A 21,545-nucleotide genomic window follows, 5' to 3' on the forward strand; every position below is an offset into this window, starting at 1 on the left:
GCAGCGCGACTCGCGCATGCGCAGTAGGGAACCGGGAAATTAAGCCGAAAGGCTCCATTTCCTGATTCCCATACCCAAGATGGCGGCGGCAGCACCCGAGAGACGATCTAGAGATCGGCTTCGGGTGCCGACATCGCGGGCGCGCTGGACAGGTAAGTGTCACTATTTTAAAAGTCAGCAGCTGCAGTATTTGTAGCTGCTGGCTTTTAAAAAAAAAAAAAAAACGCGGAGTCCCGGCGGACTCCCGCTTTAAGGACACTTGATGGCGATTATATCCTTCATAAACATAAGCATTTTTTTCTTTGGTATAACTATATATGGTAATTTAGGGATGAGCTTGATGTTCGGGTCGAACATCGGGTGTTTGCCCATTCACAGAACAGCGAACATTATGGGGCGTTCGCAGGAAATTCGAGTGCCCGCGGAACACCCCATAATGCACTGCGAGATCGCAGTGCATTGCTATATGATGATTGGCCAAAGCATGCACCTGACCTGCATGCTTTGGCCAATCCCAGCGCCTGCTGCTAAGAGAGCTATAATTGGCCAAAGGCAGGGTGCCTTTGAGCAATCATGGCTGAAGGGGACTAAGTCCACGCCCCACACTATATAAGGCTGCCTACACAGCAGCCCTGTGTAGTGTTGTTGGCGTGGATGGAGAGATAGTGTGATTTCGTTTAAACAGGCAGGTTATTCAGTTAGTGGTAGGCACAGTGTATTTGATATATATATATATATATATATATATATATATATATATATATAGTCAGTCTAGTGTGTGTGTGTGTGTGTGTATATATGTGTGTAGCGCTGACATCCTTGTCTTTTGATGTGGTTATACATACTGTAATATAAAGTTAATGGACATTACTATGGTTCCTTATCCAGAGCCATCTAGAGACCAAATATGGGTAATGCACTTGTATATTGTTACCTCTGAACAACCCAAAAGACTTATACAGGAAGTGACTGTTGTTTTGATTCAGAAGGTTCTGGTTAAGTATCCAGTGTTGTAGCGTACTGTTTTTCCCCACCAGGTGGAGCCAGTGGATCCCGAGGTTACAATACAGGTACTTTGCATTTGTATTATATTATATTGTGTTGCATTGCACCACAGCTGTGCCAAGGGGGATTGAGTCAAGTTAGTGGGGTTATTGGTAGAGTGCACGCCCAAATCAAACCAGCAGCTCCTTCGGGGGTTAGTGCTACACGTGGGGGCTTGTCTAGGATCCTGTCACTGTACAAAGAAGCCTGCCCCCTTGGTGCTACCATGGACCCCATCTAAGTAGTCTAATGGTGTGAAGCAGAAGGGGCACGCTCAGAAGCGAGCATGGCCATTGAACTCCCAGGGAGCGACTGGGAAGAGAAACAAGTTAAAGAGGTGGTACAAGCATTGTCCCCAGACAAAAAGGCTCACGTGGTCGCAGTGAGACCAGACCATGGGACCAACTGCACCTATGCACTGATAGAGTGGGGACAGGACATCCCTGTAAACTTCCATGGTGCCAGTGTAAAATTGTCCGAGAAGACAGAATTCATACTGACACATCCCAGCAAGCGTGAAGCGGACTCTCCCAGTCAGAAGCAGTTGGAACCTTTAGGCAGGAAAGCAGGGGCTTCTGTTAAGTCACAGGCAGAACAACAGCTGGCTTATCTGAAGCGACAGTACCATAACATACAGGAGAAGTTTCAGGAGACCTTCAGTTTGATGGCTGAACGTATCAATGGGTTACGTGTCGCTCTGGAGAATCATAAAGATGGCCAGATGATGCCAAACCCTGGGAAGGTACAGAAGAAACGCGCCCCCGGTCGATTGCAGGAAGTAACCATCCGGAAGCATTGATGGCCAGATAGGAGAAAAAGGGCAGATGGACAAACTGTCTTACACCAGCCTCCTACACCAAGTAGAATTGGGGTTACAGAAAGGATATCTGGAATCCGAAATTAGAGAGGCTGTAATCCATGCCATCAGCCCCATCAGCCCAGGTTCAAGTGTCAGGGGCATGTTGGAAAGAAAGAATGGATTGGCCCTGAACCAGTTAATGAGGATACTGAAACGCTATTATGAGGAGGAAGATACCGCTGAGCTGTATCATAGACTGATAAATATGACCCAGGATAGCGAAGAGACTCCTCAGAACTTCCTATTCCGGGCCATCGAGCTCAAGGACCACTTGCTGTCTGCATCAAAGGAAGAAGGAATTGGAGAACACTTTGGAGCCAAACTAGTTCAAAGGAAATTCCGGAGATCTGTGACTACGGGATTGAAGAGTGACTATATCAAGCAGAAACTGAAGCAGTATTTGGAAGATCTCTCAACTCTGGATGAAGTATTCATTGAGAAAGTAAAGCATATAAGATGGAGACTGAGAGGGACCAAAAACAGAGGAAACTTCAATCTCCTAGCATCTCAAGTGCTAAGGTACAGCAGATAGATGTCCCCTCAGACACTCGGGAACTCAGTGTACTGGCAGCAAGTGCTGAATAGGGATCATGGCTTCAGATCAGGGAGCACCTGCCTGCAAATCAGATGGGACTGGAGAAATTGCTCCAGACCCAAAAAGAAATACTGGAGATGATGACAATGTTGATGACCTGTCTGGTGAAACCCCAGACAGAAGAAGTCTCGCCACTAAAACCCCAGAAACCCCTACCACTAACCGCCCTATGAAACCAGTACAGAGAATCTGCTTCAAATGTGGAGGAATAAGACATCTCAGGTGAGTGTGCCCAAGCCCAGTAGCTGAGACAAGGTCCAAACAGCTGGCGGAAAACTCCAGAGGGCCACAGTGAAGAAGTCAACTGGGTGCCTGGTTGCTATAACTAACTCCACACTGACTCCTACATCTCAAGCCTCTGGGGGGCGCAGAGAAGCCAAGGCGGAAGAGAAAGAGACCCCAAAACCTAAGGCGAAAATACAAGCCACCAAGCAGGCCAAAAGTACTGCATTCAGTGAGATCCCCCTCAAGCTGGTGGGACCCTCCCCAATTGTCCCCATCCAAGTAGAGGGGATCTATACAAAAGCTCTGCTGGACACTGGAGAATGAGTGACCTTATCAGACAGGGACTACTACGACAGATATCTCCAGCACCTGCCGTTACAGAAATTGGAGGAACCAGAGATATGGGGGTTAGGCAGTCAAAACTTCCCATTTGATGGTTACCTGCCGGTCAAGCTCATATTAGACACAAGTACAGCAGGAGAGGCTGAGACGTTCGACACCTTGGTCGTGGTGTGCCCTCGTCCCCCAGTTGCTGACAAAAGTTCCCTCATTATTGGGACGAACACTGATTTAGTGAGAAGGCTTCTTACACCGCTTGTGCTTCAGAAGGGACCCCCCTCTACTAAAATACATCCAATGTTGGCCCAGGCATATCGAGATCTTAAGCAGGAGGAAGAGTGTCACAAGGATCCTGGCAGCAGTGGTCAGTCCGGTCGTGCGCTCATGTGTGCGCTCGTTGGCGCCAGGCAGGCTATTTAACTCTGTTGGTCACATCCAGTTCTTGCTGTCTGATCTACAGCGTGCGAGTACCCTGATTCTGAGAACCTGCCTTCTGTGACCTGTTGACCCGGCTTGTTTACTTACTGCTCCTGCTATCCGCCTGCATCTGACCCTGGCCTGCCTGACCTCCCCTCTGCTTGATCCTTCGGTGCCTTGCTGCCTGCCCGTTTACCGACCCGGCTCGTCCGACCCTCCACCTGCTTGATCCTTGGTACCTTTGCTGACCGTCTGACCTCCGACCCGGCTTGTCTGACTGCTCTGCTTCCAGCCTCCTGTTCCGGTGCCGTCTGCTGCTCTACCTCCAGTAGTGGTTCCAGCACCTGCCTGAAGTCCTGCCTCTGCCAGAGTTCCTGCATTGGTGTCCTGGTCCAGCCTCTCTGCCTGCCGCTCTGCTTCAGCTTCCTGCACCTGCCTGCTGATCCTGTTTCCCTCTGATTCCAGTCATTCCCTGATCCAGCTGTTGATCCTGCCAGACACTCGTGCCCCTCTTGACTCTTGTGTTACCTGTATACACTACCAGGGCCCTTGAGTCGGAGCCGCAAGAGAGGTCTCCTCCTGCAAGTCGGGCTCTACCACCAGGTACGTGACAAAGAGGGCCCCGAAGAGGGAGTGGGAAAAATCTGGCTCTTGGATAGGGGAAAGAAGTTCATCCAGCCCGGTGAAGTAGTCTGCCTGAGGGCCTTCATCAAGCTAAGTTGGAAGAATGCAGATCCCTTCATTGTCCTTGAAGGTACAAGCCAGGAAGAAAAGAAGGGGTTAGAACTTATCCCAGAAGTGTTGCCCACCAGGGCATTGAAGAGGACTTGCGGCAAAGTCCCAGTCAGTGTCCATAACACAGCAGCTGTGCCAGTGAGGGTGCCATCCAGACTACTGTTAGGACAGGTTAGCCCAGCAACCCCAGTCTCGGCATGTAGTTTGAAGGAAGGATCAGCAGCAGAGATGCGTCAAGAAGAATTCTGTCCAAAGAACGCGCCACTTACTCCTGCCTGGAGGGAAAGAGCTAACGCCCAACTTCTAAAATGGAGGGACACTTTCTCAAAAAGTGAGTCTGATGTGAGGTTAGCAAAGAGTGCCACCCATCGAATTCGACTGGAGGAAGACAAGCCTTTCGAGAAAGGGTTAGGCGAATCCCATTGGGAGATTTGGAAGATTTGAGAGAACAATTGGCTGAACTTACGGAAGTCCAGGAGTCCTTATGCCTCCCCAATAGTGGTGGTCAGGAAGAAGAATGCATCTCTACGCCTATGTATTGATTATAGGACTCTGAACAGGAGGACCATTCCTGACCAGTACACCACACCTCGGAAAGAGGATGCTTTACAGAGTCTGTCGGGAGCAAAGTGGTTCAGTGTGCTGGATTTAAAGAGTGGGTACTATCAGATCCTCATGTGTCCCGAAGACAGAGAAAAGACCGCTTTTATCACCCCAGTGGGCTTCTTCGAGTTAAATATAATGCCGCAAGGCCTGTCTGGGGCCCCAGCAACTTTTTAGAGGTTGATGGAAAAGACAGTGGGTGATATGATCCCAATTGAAGTACTGGTCTACCTGGATGACATAATAGTGTTTGGGAAGACGTTGAAAGAACAAAAAACGCCTGAAGAAGGTCCTGAAGAGACTTCATGAGGAAGGCCTGAAGCTCCCTATGCAAAAGTGCCAGTCCTACCAGCCCTCAGTGAATTACTTGGGACACATTGTGTCCGAAGAGAGAGTGGCAACTGATCCCAAGAAGTTAGAAGTTGTCACTTCTTGGCCCAGGCCCACCAAGGTGACTGAACTCAGGTCATTCTTAGGGTTTTGCTCATACTACAGAAGGTTCATGGAGGGGTTCTCAAAAATAGCCCATCCCCTCACTGAGCTTCTGAACTGTCAGGAAGAGGCTAGTGAAATCCTAGATCAGTCGGGAAAGCCATAAAAAGGGCCCAGGGAAAAAAATCCATCCATCCAGGACCAGTGGACTTCAGAATGTGAGGAAGTCTTCAGACAATTGAAGTGGAGCCTTACCACTGCTCTGGTTTTGGCCTATGCAGACCCTACCAAGCCATATGAGCTGCATGTAGACGCCAGTCGAGACTGACTGGGAGGAGTGCTCTATCAAGAGCATGAAGGGCATCTGCGGCCCATCGCCTATGTGAGCAGAAGTTTGATTCCTGCTGAGTAGAACTATCTGACTCACAAGCTTGAATTTCTGGCTCTGAAGTGGGCAGTGGTAGACAAGCTGAAGGACTATCTGTATGGGGCTGAATTCGTAGTGAAGACGGACAACAACCCTCTCACTTACTTGTTCATCACCGCAAAGCTGGACGCCACTGGTCACAGGTGGCTAGCTGCTCTTTCGGCATTTACCTTCAGCCTGAAGTACAGACCAGGGGTTGGTAACCGAGATGTGGATGCTCTGTCCAGAAGGCCTCAGGACCCTCAAAATTCCTCAGAAGACTGGACTCAGCTTACTCCAGAAGGGGTAAGAGCCCTGTGTAAAGGGACAAGTCGATATGGAAAAGGAGTTGCCGGCACAAATTCGGGGGGCTTTCCGGGTTTTGCTGAGGAATCTAGGCATCCCAGGCAAACATAAGCTGGCTGATCGCTGGAGATCACAGCCTTATGTGGTGTGTAGGAAACTTCCAGGGCTCCCAGTGTATGAAATTAAGCCGGAAGCCCCAGAATTTGTGCCGGCAACTCATCCTACAGAAGAGCAGAGTACTGTTGTTCATTCTCCACCTTCAGACACTGAGAGGCGGGATGAAGATATCTGGATTCAGTAAGGGACAACTCCACCCCACCCCTTGGCACATCTGTACCAGACATGGTAGTATCAGCTGTGAGTGCACAGGATAGCTCCCCATCATATGACAACTGGTGGGAAGATCCTCTGTCTGTATTATGGGGTAACAACAAGGCCTGGGGTTTGCCCAGGAAAAAAATCCAAGCCTACTTACCACCAGCTCACAGACAACCAAATTGACCTAACAGTACGTTAAAAACAGGGGGTTTAGTCTGCACGCATTTGCAAACGCATGCGTAAGCCACAGAGCCTCGTCAAGGCACCCTTGTATCTGTGGTCCTAACACTAAAGTATGAGTGTCCCCAAAGTGGAGGCACATGCATTCTAATGGATAGATGAGGTCAGGTGGACTGAACGGGAGCCCACCCCTTCTTAAAGGTTCATGCAGTACACCAAACACCCAGCATGTAACACAATGGCTGCAAAGGTGTTGGTGCATTGCTGCACCAATACAAATACGATATGAAAAAACTCGCCACCGCCCTCATCTATAGCTGGCTATAGCAGTAAGCGGCATTGGAAGGCTAAATCAGGTAACAACAAGGCCTGGGGTTTGCCCAGGAAAAATCCAAGCCTACTTACCACCAGCTCGCAGACAACCAAATTGACCTGTCTAAGCCCACGTACACACGGTCGGAGATTTTGCCAACCAAATCCGTCGGATTTTGCCCGTCGGATTTAGTCCGACGGATTGTGTCCGAAACTGTTGCATACACACGGTCGGGCCAAGTTGTCTGATTTCGTGGTTGCCAAGAACGCCGTGACGTAAGCGGTGTACGGCGGGACTAGAAAAAGGAAGTTCAGCACCACGTCCGGCACCCTTTGGGCTCCTTCTGCTGATCTCATGTTTTAGTAGAAGTTTGGTGAAAGACGATTCGCGCTTTTCAGATTAGTGATTCAGATCGCTACTGCTCTTCAGTTTCTGCTTGTCTTTGCGTATCTGATAATCAGTGCGTGCAGTCATTAAGTATTTGCTTCTCATTGTGGACTCTATCTTGGTATAGTACGCTTTGAAAGGCATTTTTTATTGTCTGCTTGCTTCTGCTATTCAGGTCGTCCTTTCAGGCCTTGCTGTTTAGTGTTGCTTTCTGGTGTCCGTTCTGACCAGCCGACCGTTTTACAAACATGTTTCGTCTACGTACTCATCGTACAGTTTGTGCTGTGCAGGGGTTCTTACTTTGACTTTGACACAAGCCCTTTGGCTTGTGTCAAAGTCAAAGTAAGAACCTCTGCACAGCACAAACTGTACGATGAGTACGTAGATGAAACATGTTTGGACGACCAAGAATTGGTTGCGCCAGCGTCACCAGTTCTCCCACATGCCTTTGCTCCGTGAGATCCGCGAGAATAATCCTGATAATTTCTGGATTATTCTCAGGATGACGGACCCCGTTTTTCACTGTCTGCTGGCTTTGCTGTCCCCTTATATCACCAGGCAGGATACCTGCATGCAGCAAGCCATCACTCCGGAGCAGAGGCTCATCGCCACTTTGCGCTACTTGGCGACAGGGAGAAGCCTTCAGGACCTCAAGTTCTCTACAGGCATCTCCCCCCAGGCTCTGGGGATCATTATTCCAGAGACCTGTTCTGCCATCATTCGGCTCCTGCTGAAGGACTATATTATGCTAATTTTTAACCTTAAACATCACATTCTATGTATTTCATGAATGTTAATGTCTTCCATTTCTTTCCTCATTCCCTAATTACCATCATTGCAATATGCTCTAATTCATATGCTCTGCCCCTTTGTCCTCATGCGGATTTGCCTCACTAACTTCCCCACCATGCTCTTCTTGGCCCCTAAAACTATAGTCTAGTCATGTGACAATGTCTTTTGTCAGCTCCATAGTATTGCTTTCCCCTAAACACCCCCTAAAATCTCTACAAATGTGATGTGTGTGCTTCAATTAATGCAAAGTGACCTTTTTATTGTTTTTTGGAGTTGTGCCAAACTCATTAGTAACCCCCCTCTCCCCAACTGCTACCTCTGCTATTAGCAATCTTCTATCTGATGACTTGAGCCAACCCAATACACACTCTAAATACCTTTTTCATGATAACATTTATGGAACAATTCACCAAACCATGTAGTGTAAGGGCCTCAATACTTTCAAATGCTATTTTGATTTTTTTAACACATTAATTTTCTTGCTATGTAATAGCAGAATGTCAAAATGTGCTTCCATTTTGTTATTATGACACTTCTTACCTGTCCGGTGGGCTACCAATAGTGTAACTAAGGAGGGGCTTCACAAAGTATCACACATTATTTAGCCATTCAGCTCTCAATCAAGTGGAGAGGGTTACCTGTCCTAAACATCCCCCCTCATTTTTTATCAAGGGCCCATCAGATGGGGGGGATGGGGGGGGTTAGGACTCTCATAAGGGGACCTTATACTTTAGGCTTTAAATACTCATTTAATAAATGTTATACTAATTTTGTCCAAAAATGTGGGTGTCTAATCTGCATGCAATGTTGATTTGTAAAATTACTAGTTTTTTTTCTTGTGTCACTACACAGTGTCCTTCAACGCCACAGGAATGGCAGACTGTGGTCTCCCACTTTGCCATTTTTCGTCAAGTTGTGCCTTTTTCAGCAACAGTGCAAACCCAAGTTCAGAGCGAGATGAGGGGACAGTCTCTTCTTCAGCTAATCTTATTATGTTGTGGGTCTGCTACACACACACCTTCTTTTTGTTAACTAATGTGTAGTGCATTACTGATCTAAATCATGTCATTTTCAGCACCCTGGCAGGAAAATGGCATGATTGTCCAAATTTACACATCACTGTGGGTGCTTTTTACTAAAGGCACATCCACTATGCACTACAAGTGCACTGCAAAAGTACACCTGAAACTGCACTTGGAGCAGGGGCGCATCCAGAGTCTAGTCTCGGGAGGGGCACTGCTATAAAATATGTTTTTTTGGGGGCAATTTATATGGGAAATGGCTGGTATTGGCGCTTCAATCATTACGGCACCATGGTTGTTATGGTGTCAGGATGATTGAAGCGCATTATTTCTATTAATACATTGTAATATAAAATGAAATGGTTCAACTCACCATAATGCAGAATCAGTGGGAGCCCTGAGGGTGTCATTTGCCATGTCGCCTGCCACCAAATGTGGATTGTCACTTGCCACGTCACTTGTCACCAAATGCGGATTGTTACTTGCCACGTCACCTGCCACACATTGCGGATTGTCACTTGCCACATAGCCTGCCACACATTGCGGATTGTCACTTGCCCCGTCACCTGCCACACATTGCGGATTGTCACTTGCCACGTCGCCTGCCACCAGATGCGGATTGCCACGTAGCCTGCCACACATTGCGGATTGCCACTTGCCACATCACCTGCCTCACATTGCGGATTGCCACTTGCCACGTTGTCTGCCACACATTGCGGATTGCCACGTCACCTGCCACACATTGGGGATTGTCACTTGCCACGTCACCTGCCACACATTGCGGATTGTCACTTGCCACGTTGCCTGCCACACATTGTGGATTGCCACTTGCCACGTAGCCTGCCACACATTGCAGATTGTCACTTGCCACGTCACCTGCCACACATTGCGGATTGCCACTTGCCATGTAGCCTTCCACACATTGCGGATTGCCACTTGCCACGTAGTCTGCCACACATTGCGGATTGCCACTTGCCACGTAGTCTGCCACACATTGCGGATTGCCACTTGCCACGTAGTCTGCCACACATTGCGGATTGCCACTTGCCATGTAGTCTGCCACACATTGCGGATTGCCACTTGCCACGTAGTCTGCCAGACATTGCGGATTGCCACTTGCCACGTAGTCTGCCACATATTGCGGATTGCCACTTGCCACGTAGTCTGCCACACATTGCGGATTGCCACTTGCCACGTAGCCTGCCACACATTGCGGATTGTCACCTACTGTGTCACTTTTCTGCTAAGGTGTTATTTTGTTGAGTGCAGACTGAAGATAGGCAGCAGAGAGATGATGTATGCTCTCTGCTGCACACAGCTTCCTGCACAGTGAGGGCGGAACTGGAGGGATGCAGGGCAGTGAGAGATGATGTAATCTTCCTGCTCCCCTGCCTGCTGGCTTCCTGATTGGCCAGCAGCCCTCCTAAGCCGCCCAGCTGCCCCCCCCTCACCCGTCCACTCAGCGCGGGTACCCGCGGAACCGGCCGCGCTGGCACCCGCGGAACCGGCCGCGCTGGCACCCGCGGAACCGGCCGCGCTGCCACCCGCGGAACCGGCCGTGCTGTCATCAGCTGGCGGTATTCTCGGAGGGGGCAATTGACCCGTTGCCCCCCCCCCCCCTGGATCCACCCCTGACTTGGAGTGCAAAGTGGAGTTGCCTTTAGTAAATCGCACTCCTTCTCAGCACAAACTCAAATTTCACTACAAATACATTTTAATCCCAATGAAAAAGGAAGCCACACATTGTTGAGAATTCAACTTTTTAATACAAGCACATTCATATGTGCGTTTAGTAAAGGTTTTTACAACAAACCAAGATATTTTGGGTATCCAAAACCCAGTTTAATCATATTTATTTTTTACTTGTTTTTTTGTGTAAACAGGCATGTATCAAACCGTAAAATACAGAACACAGGAACTTACAAAGTTCAACTTGGAAAAGTGAAGACAATATCAGACCTGAGTATGTACAAACTGGGCTGATATTACCTTCATCACATGGGGTGTGACCCCTGAAAAATACAAATTTGGAAGATGCACACAGTGTGTCAACATGTGCTAACTCCCATCATGGGGGATCAATGTACATGCTTTGGGGCTGCAACCCCTTCATCTCAGACACTTTCCACAAAACATGTACATTGATCCCCCATGATGGGAGATAGCGCATGTTTACACACTCTGTGCATCTTCCAAATTTGGAATTATGCAAAATACAACATTTTTTTTTTTAAAAAGCAAAAATAAAACCCTATCTAGTTTTTTCGTTTTCACACTCTCCCCAAAACATCAATGATGTTCTTCATTTTATTTTTAACATCATTGATGTTTTGTTGTACAATTTCCAAATCCCTATTGCACCCCATTATCTCCGCGATCAAGATCTGGGCACTTTCACTGGTAAAACGGGAATCTTCCTCCACATCACCTAGAAAAAACAAAACAAACACACCATGTAATCCAAATATGGTGATATACATTGATGAGCTTACCGGAAGCTGTGTTCTCCGACACTCACCTGTTGTAGTGACAATTTGGCCAACCTCCACAATCTCTCCTTCTTCCTCCTGCTCCTCTGTTTCTTCTTTTGGAAGTTGCCCTTCTTTGGGAGGGGTGTGGTCCCTGGTGTCCTCATGGTCCCTGGTGTCCTCATACTTGCCGAGTCTTCTCTCCCCTATGAGAATGTAAACAAAGATTAATTAGCACACAGAGGGCATAAATAGGAATATGAAACATTGCTTGGAAGTGTTGTACAATTGTTTTTTTGGGCCGAGTTACAAGGTGAGAACATTATTGGGGCCACTTTGTTAAGCTGGAATACTTCCCTGCAGAACGATGTTTCATACGAACGAACAAAACCATGACCTTGAAAGTGGCCATTTTTAAAATGCACAACATGAAATCAAAGCACATGGAGCATGTATGCAAGCAAGAATAATCATATGAACACACAACTACTTACTTTTTTTAAGAACACGCTTGATCCTTAGGTACTGCTCGTGCTCCCTCAGTTTCAGGTCTGACCAACGTTTTCTCAGTTGATCCTTGGATCGGCGTACCCCAAAATTCTTCAGAAGACTCTTCACAACTTTATTTATGATCTTGGCCTTTCTGATATTTGGGTTTGGGTAAGGTCCATACTTCCCATCATAGTCGGTCCTGTTTAATATGTCGACCATCTCCAACATCTCTCCAAAAGACATATTTGACGCCTTAAATCTTGTCTTCCTGGATCGGGACGTTTCAGGCTCCGGGCTTTCCTCACCCTCCTCCTCGTTAGTGGAACTATTATTGCGCACCTGCGTTCTCTCCGCCATGTGCTCTCCCCACTGCGTGGGAAGCGAAGGGGTGGGGAATAGTCTGTAAAGACCGTCAGGGGCGGGCGGAGTTTCACGCATGCGCACTGTATATAAAACACCACACATGTGTATCGTCCGTACAATCTGGGAGGAGAGTGTGAGTCACGGACACGGCGAACGTCGAAACTAAGGTAACATTTTTAACTTTGTGCTTCACTAGACTAGACTGCTTGTATCTAGGCTGCTGTTGGGACAAGATTAGGAGGGATTTTAATTGCATTATTAGTGTTTGACTTGTGTTGTGTCTTGCAGACAAAATGGACCCATTCAACAATCCCAACTTTATGGGGCTATTCCTCGAGCTCTACATGGAGATGCCCTGCCTGTGGCAGTTCCACAACAAGTTTTATTATGACAGATCAAAGAGGAACGCAGCACTGGAGAAACTGCTTGCTTTGGTGCAGATCAGGGTCCCCACGGCAGACATGACATATCTGAATCGCAAAATTGTGGCCATGAAGCTTACATATTTCAGGGAGAGAAAGAAGCACATGGAGTCCTTGAGAGCAGGAGATCCAGATGCCGTTTATTACCCCAGGATGGTGCACTTTGACAGGCTGCATTTTCTGGTAGACCAGGGGGTACCCAGGCCACCACTGAGGCCACCACTCTCCAGGCTTCCTCCAAGGCATCCTTCACCCCCAGCTGAGGCTTCTGATGTCCAACCTGGGCCTTCCAGGCAGCACCATGTGGTGGGGCCCAGCTTGAGACAGGTATTGCATTGTTGAACATATTTCTTGTGTTACATTTAATGATGTTAACTAGATGTTCTTATTGATCAGTAAGTTGAGATTTCTCCAAGTGGTTTACATCTCAATAGACAGTAGTGACCAAAAATGATTGGGACGGGAAAGAAAAATGCTGGTGTCAGAATGATAGTCTGTTCTATTTGGTAACAGTCAAATAGCAAAAGCCAGGAGCACAAAATGTTGTGATTGATGATCAAAAAACTAAAACTATGTCCCCTTTTCATACACAGGAAGACCTCAGTCGGGGGGAGGCTGTGGCAAGTGGCAGCCAGGAGGTCCAACAACGCCCTCCTTCTCCTCCTGCCCCAGCTACAGGAGCCCAGCCACAGCCTGGGAGGATGCCTGGTGGGAAGTCACAAAGGAAGACCAGAGAGTGATGGCCTGGGATGAGTCTGGTGTGCCAGAAGATGCAGCCTCTTCAAGATCACCATCCTGGGGACAGAAATGTCATCTGAATTTCCTGCTCTCTAGGACTTCAGGAGCAGACTTCTCTCCCTGAGATATGTACTCCTCAGGCTACCAATTTTTTTATATGTCATTTAGTCATGTCTGCCCTGGGGGCCAAAGGCTGCACCAAAGTTAAGAAGTTTCTCCAGTGCTGCGTTCCTATTTTTATTTTCGAGCAAACAAAATAAATTTTATTTTTGTTTGATGAAATACTTGTGTAATGTGTTTTCCTTCAAAAAGTAGAGTTTATTTGTGAGCAGGCAGGTACATTTCCAAAATACAAAGTGAACTAAATAACAAGGGGTACCAACACTAAACAACCTCCTGTAGATTAAAAAAGAAAAAGAAAATCTAAAAAATACAATAATGTTGTTGTTGTTGTAAGTTTACACCCAAAAATAAAAAGTAAAAAAAAAAGAGAAATGAGCAGTGTCTTTAAAGGAGATTTTTAGGGAATCCCCCCCCCCCCCAAAAAAAACAAAAAAAAAACATTGTGTATATGTGACTTAAACTAAAATTGTATTGCTGAAATGGTTAAAAAAGAGTAATGAAATCCGTTCGGGAGAAGTGTGTGTGACTATGAGCATCAAAAGAAGTTGGTTCTTGCAGCATTGTAAAGAACAAGAGAATGCGCTTGATGAATGATTTGTGCTATATCGCTTACGAGCAGTAGTTTTACCTGAACGAGCGCTTCCGTGTCGGAATTTGAATGTGAGCATGCGTGGCACTTGGTCCGATGAAAATGCTCTACACATGATCGGATTAGGTCCGTCCGGCCCAGTTGGTCGGGAAATATTTCCAACATGTTGGAAAATTGGGTCCGACGGAGATTCGGACGGAATCAGTCCGATGCATACCACACACAGTCGGATTATCAGACGACACGGTCCGATAGGACACATTCCGACGGATTCTAGACCGCGTGTACAAGGCTTAACAGTACGTTAAAAACAGGGCATTTGCAAACGCATGCGTAAGCCACAGAGCCTCGTCAAAGCACCCTTGTATCTGTGGTCCTAACACTAAAGTATGAGTGTCCCCACAGTGGAGGCACATGCATTCTAATGGATAGATGAGGTCAGGTGGACTGAACGGAAGCGCACCCCTTCTTAAAGGTACATGCAGTATAGACCGAATAGAAGCTAAAATACAGGATAGAGCTAGCAATTTGAACCTCTTTGGTGACCAAAGAGATAAAGTGGGGGGAGAGTGTAGCGCTGACATCTTTGTCTTTTGATGTGGTTATGCATACTGTAATATAAGGTTAATGGACATTACTATGATTCCGTATCCAGAGCCATCTAGTGACCAAATATGGGTAATGCACTTGTATATTGTTACCTCTGAACAACCCAAAAGACTTATACAGGAAGTGACTGTTGTTTTGATTCAGGAGGTTGACCTTGTTACCCAGGAGTCTGTGTGACCTACCCATGAACACTCTCTTACGCAGTGCATGAGATAAAGGGGATCTGCGCGGCAATTTTAGCTCTCTAGGGATCGCGTTGCCGGCCTGTGCGGATCTGTGAGGAGGCTTCCCGGAGACAGCGGCCCACAGCCAATGCGGAGCGCAACTCCGTTTGTGGAGTGACCTGATGGTGCCTGAGAGACAGTGACCGGATTGAGAAGGTCCAGCGACACTCATCGGAGCAGTGGAGGACTGGATACATCCAGCGGAGCGGTACAGAGCGACTGGCCCAGCTGACAGAGAAGCAAGCTGCAGTCATCGGACCCAAGTTACCACACGGAGCACCGATCCAGTTGGTGAGCGGGTTACGGCCCACCGTTTGTTAACGTTTACACGCAGTTAGACTCACATACAGGCCTCACTGGAATTTGTAGTTCTATGGAGGAGGAGCAGAGCAACTGACACTGAGCAGGCTTGAGGCCTATCTACTCTGGAGCCTCAAGCGTTGTAAATTAGTTATTGGAGCCATGCCAGGAGCACCTCAACCTAACTTTTCATAGACTGTGGATTACAAATCACAAAGGAGTTATTTTAGCTAGCGAAGAAAGAAGATCACGGACTAAGTACTTTAAGTGAGATCTCATTCATAGCTTTTAAAGTGAGGGGCGCTCCCAGGTATTAATCCAAATATATATATTGTTTTAAATTGTTCCTATTGAAATATATTGTGCTGTCGTCCTATGTTGGGATAACAGCATAATTTCTGTAACCACCTGTTTTGAATATTCTACAGAAAAAAAAAATTCTGGTTAAGTATCCAGTGCTGTGGCGTACTGTTTTTCCCCACCAGGTGGAGCCAGTGGGTCCTTAGGTTACAATACAGGTACTTTGCATTTGTATTATGTTATATTGTGTTGCATTGCACCACAGCTGTGCCAAGGGGATTGAGTCAAGTTAGTGGGTTATTGGTAGAGTGCAGGCCCAAATCAAACCAGCAGCTCCTTCGGTGGTTAGTGCTATATATATATATATATATATATATATATATATATATATATATATATATATATATATATATATATATATACTCTGCAACATCCAAACAGTGTAGCCTATATCTACAGTGCATTTTGTGGTGTACTATTTCTAATCTACTTCAGATGGTGTATTTGATTTTATTATAAGTTTTCATGCGACAACACTGAAGTAAGAAATTACACTTTGCTACAATGTAAAGTAGTGAGTGAACAGCTTGTATATCAGTGTAAGTTTGCTGTCCCCCTCAAAATAACTCAACACACAGCCATTAATGTCTAAAGCACTGGCAACAAAAGTGAGTACACCCCTAAGTGAAAATGTCCAAATTAGACCCAATTAGCCATTTTCACTCCTCAGTGTCATCTGATTCGTTAGTGTTACAAGGTCTCAGGTGTGAACAGGGAGCAAGTGTGTTAAAGTGGCAAAGAACTCTGAGGATCTGAAAAAAAAATTGTTGCTCTACATAAAGATAGCCTAGGCTATAAGAAGATTGCCAAGACCCCGAAACTGAGCTGCAGCACGGTGGCCAAGACCATACAGCGGTTTAACAGGACAGGTTCCACTCAGAACAGGCCTCACATGATCAACCAAATAAGTTGAGTGCATATGCTCAGCGTCATATGCAGAGGTTGTCTTTAAGAAATAGACATTTGAGTGCTGCCAGCATTGCTGCAGAGGTTGAAGGGGTGGGGGTGGGGTCAGCCTGTCAGTGATCAGACTATATGCCACACACGGCATCAAATTGGTCTGCATAGCTGTCATTCCAGAAGGAAGCATCTTCTAAAGATGATGCACAAGAAAGTTCACAAACAGTTTGCTGAAGACAAGCACACTAAGGACATGGATTACTGGATTCTGATGAGACCAAGATAAACTTATTTTGTTCAGATGGTGTCAAACGTGTGTGGCAGCAACCAGGCAAGGAGTACATAGACAAGTCTGTCTACAGTGCCTACAGTCAAGCATGGTGGTAGGAGTGTCATGGTCTGGATGTGCATGAATGCTGCCAGCACTGGGGAGCTACAGTTCATTGAGGGAACCATGAATGCCAACATGTACTGTGACATACTGAAGCAGAGCAAGATCCCCTCCCTTCAAAGACTGGGCCGCATGGCAATATTCCAACATGATTTCTACAAAATGTGCAATAAGTTCCCCTTGAGGTTTATAAGCAGCATGAGAGACACTAATAAAGTAGAAAAAGATTTTATATTCCAACATGATAACAATCCCAAACACACCACCAAGACGATCACTGCCTTGCTAACGAAGCTGAGGGTATAAAGGTGATGGACTGGCCTAGCATGTCTCCAGACCTAAACCCAATTGAGCACCTGTGGAGCATCCTCAAACAGAAGGTAGAGAAGCACAAGGTCTCTAAGATCCACCAGCTCCATGATGTGGTCATGGAGGAGTGGAAGAGGACTCCAGTGGCAACCTGTGAACCTCTCGTGAACTCCATGCCCAAAAGGGTTAAGGCAAAATATTAACACTTTAGGTCCAATTTGGACATTTTTACATATGGGTGTACTCACTTTTGTTGTCAGCAATTTAGACATTAATGGATGTGTGTTGAGTTATTTTGAGGGGGGCAGCAGATTTACACTGTTATACAAGCTGTACACTCACTACTTTACATTGTAGCAAAGTGTCATTCATCAGTGTTGTCACATGCAAAGATAGAATAAAATATTTACACAACTGTGAGGAGTGTTCTCATCTCTTGTGAGATAATGTATATATATATATATATATATATATATATATATATATATATATATATATATATATATATATATATATATATATATATATATATATATATATATACTCTGCAGCATCCAGTGTAGCCTACATCTACATTCTACAGTGCATTCCATGGTGTGCTATTTCTAATATACTTCAGGCGGTGTATTTGATTTATATACATATATATATATATATATATATATATATATATAAATATATATATATATATATATATATATATATATATATATATATATTAGAGGTGCACATCTTCACTGGCCTCATGATTCGATTCGATTCGATTACGATTATCATGTCAGCGATTCGATTTGATTCCGCGATGCAGCATGATTACTGCGTGCGGTTTTCATTAAAAAAAATTCAAGCAGTCAGAACTTCATTTTCTTATTTTATATGTTCTTAAAAAAAAGACAACACTCCCTGCATGCAGCAAAGTCTAAACACAGCAGATAACAACTTAGAGGAGTTCCAGCCCCCCCCCTCCCCAAAAAAAAAAAATACTAGAGAAGATGATACAGGAGATGGTCAGAGACTGCAGACATAATACAGGAGATGATCAGAGACTGCAGACATGATACAGGCGATGGTCAGAGACTGCAGACATAGTACAGGAGAGGGTCAGAGACTGCAGACATGATACGGGAGAATGTCAGTGACTGCAGACATGTGACGGGAGAATGTCAGTGACTGCAGACATGATACGGGAGAATGTCAGTGACTGCAGACATGATACAGGAGATGGCCAGAGACGGCAGACATGATACAGGAGATAGTCAGTGACTGCAGACATAATACATGAGATGGTCAGAGACTGCAGACATAATACAGGAGATGGTGATAGACTGCAGACATAGTACAGGAGATGATCAGAGACTGCAGACATAGTACAGGACATCATCAGAGACTGCAGACACAATAGAGGAGACGGTCAGAGACTGCAGACACGATACAGGAGATGGTCAGAGACTGCAGACATGATACAGGAGATTGTCAGAGACTGCAGACATAGTACAGGAGATGGTCAGAGACTACAGAAATAGTACAGGAGATGGTGAGAGACTGCAGAAATAGTACAGGAGATGGTCAGATACAGCAGACATGATACAGGAGATGGTCAGAGACTGCAGACATGATACAGGTGATGGTCAGAGACTGCAGACATAGTGCAGGAGATGGTCCGAGACTGGAGACATAATACAGGAGATGGTCAAAGACTGCAAATATAGTACAGGAGATTATCAGAGACTGCAGACATGATACAGGAGATGGTCAGAGACTGCAGACATGATGCGCCAAGTAGCCAGCACTAGGTTCTAATGCCCTTCTGCTGCCATGGAGACAGAGACCAGTGCTGTCAATAGCAATGCCAGAACAGCAACCCTGGTTGTTCGCCCACTGGTCCACCGTCAGAGGCAGGGGCGGACTGACAACTCATGGGGCCCTGGGCAATAGGAGATTATGGGGCCCCCAGGCAATAAAAGATTATGGGGACACACAGTATACAAAAACACACACAGTATGCAATCACACAGTATACACAGACATGTTTCTATTGGCTGAGAAGGTACTGGAGAGGATTTTTACATACTGTCCCTGGTTTTACTGAGGTTGGCAACCCTGATGAGGCCCCCTAGTGGCCCGGGGCCCTCGGGCAGTGCCCGAGTTGCTGAATGGTCAGTCCGCCCCTGGTCAGAGGATTCCCCCATCCACCTGGAATGTGTAGATGGGGTTATTGGATCATACTTTTTTTTCCCAGTCTAATGACCAAACGAAAAAAAAAAAGTGATCAATATATGGGCTGCATAAGTGGCTTGGTGTTAACTGGATTTTGGAAGAACAGACCGGGGGAAGGAGACAGATAGGGGAGAGAAAGGGACAGTCCAGTGATCAATATGTAACGAAAAATGCAGTCATTCAGGGACAAGGCTGGAAGTTCACACAGCTTGGAATGTGTAGCTGCTGACTGCTGCTCTTCATATTTCCCGTGCACCCCACCTCCTTCACAGCTGTACGTCGGGATAGGAGAGTGGGCGGGCTGGGCAGACAGAGGGAGAGAGGAGCAGCTGTATACATCGTTCATCTCCCGTCCATTGCTGGGAGGGGGAGTGAACTTCGCTGGGCTGTGTGCGAGACGAGTGTCAGAGATACACCACTCAGCTGCAGCCACCGGTCCCCCTAAATGTACACACTGTTTCTCCTGTCCTATGGGCAGGAGAAATCAGTCTGTGTTCTCAAATTGTCACTGTATGGGGCCCCCACCCCCACAGTGCAGGATCTCCAAGGCTCGGTCGCAAGTGCAACTTCGGTAAACCCTGATTGTTCCGCCACTGCTATCCCATGGATGCGATGACAGCTAGTGATCTGTCTCACAGCTCCGTGCGGCTCTGTGTCCGACCATCGGGGAGATAAGAGGGGTCACTGTCCATAGATAGAAATCCTGAGGAGAGGGAGAGCCTGGGTGGGGCAGCATTCTGAGATTACATTATCCACTGACGGGGAACGGGGCCAGGCTCAGGGAGCCGATCGGTGCAAAGACACTGCTGTGGGGAGGAGGGCGAGGAGCCTGAATGACATCATGCATAATCGATTACGCTAGCTACCGCATCAATGCTGAATCAGGAAGGGCAGAATCGTGATGCATTTTCAACAATATATATATATATATATATATATATATATATATATATATATATATATATATATATATATATATATATATATATATATATATACAGTTCCTTGCGAAAGTATTCGACCCCCTTGAACTTTTCAACCTTTTGCCACATTTCAGGCTTCAAACATAAAGATATAACATTTTAATTTTTTGTGAATAATCACCAACAAGTGGGACACAATTGTGAAGTGGAACCAAATCTATTGGATATTTTAAACTTTTTTAGCAAATAAAAAACTGAAAAGTGGTGCGTGCAAAATTATTCGGCCCCTTTACTTTCAGTGCAGCAAACTCACTCCAGAAGTTCAGCGAGGATCTCTGATTGATCCAATGTTGTCCTAAATGACTGATGGTGATAAATAGAATCCACCTGTGTGTAATCAAGTCTCTGTATAAATGCACCTGCTCTGTGATAGTCTCAGGGTTCTGTTGAAAGCGCATCATGAAGACCAAGGAACACACCAGGCAGGTCCGTAATACTGTTGTGGAGAAGTTTAAAGCCGGATTTGGATTCAAAAAGATTTCCCAGGCTTTAAACATCCCAAGGAGCACTGTGCAAGAGATCATTTTGAAATGGAAGGAGTATCAGACCATTGCAAATCTACCAAGACCTGGCTGTCCCTCTAAACTTTCAGCTCAGACAAGGAGAAGACTGATCAGAGATGCAGCCAAGAGGCCTATGATCACTCTGGATGAACTGCAGAGAACTACAGCTGAGGTGGGAGAGTCTGTCCATAGGACAACAATCAGTCGTATACTGCACAAATCTGGCCTTTATGGAAGAGTGGCAAGAAGAAAGCCATTTCTCAAAGATATCAATAAAAAGTCTTGTCTAAAGTTTGCCACAAGCCACCTGGGAGACACACCAAACATGTGGAAGAAGGTGCTCTGGTCAGATGAAACCAAAATCCAACTTTTTGCCCACAATGCAAAACGATATGTTTGGCATAAAAGCAACACAGCTCATCACCCTCAACACACTATCCCCACTGTCAAACATGGTGGTGGCAGCATCATGGTTTGGGCCTGCTTTTCTTCAGCAGGGACAGGGAAGATGGTTAAAATTGAGGGGAAGATGGATGCAGCCAAATACAGAACCATTCTGGATGAAAACCTGTTGGAGTCTG

Source organism: Lithobates pipiens, unplaced genomic scaffold, assembly GCF_037356315.1.
Source record: "Lithobates pipiens isolate NorthernLeopardFrog02 unplaced genomic scaffold, aLitPip1_a1.2 Scaffold_22, whole genome shotgun sequence".
NCBI classification, from domain to species: domain Eukaryota; kingdom Metazoa; phylum Chordata; class Amphibia; order Anura; family Ranidae; genus Lithobates; species Lithobates pipiens.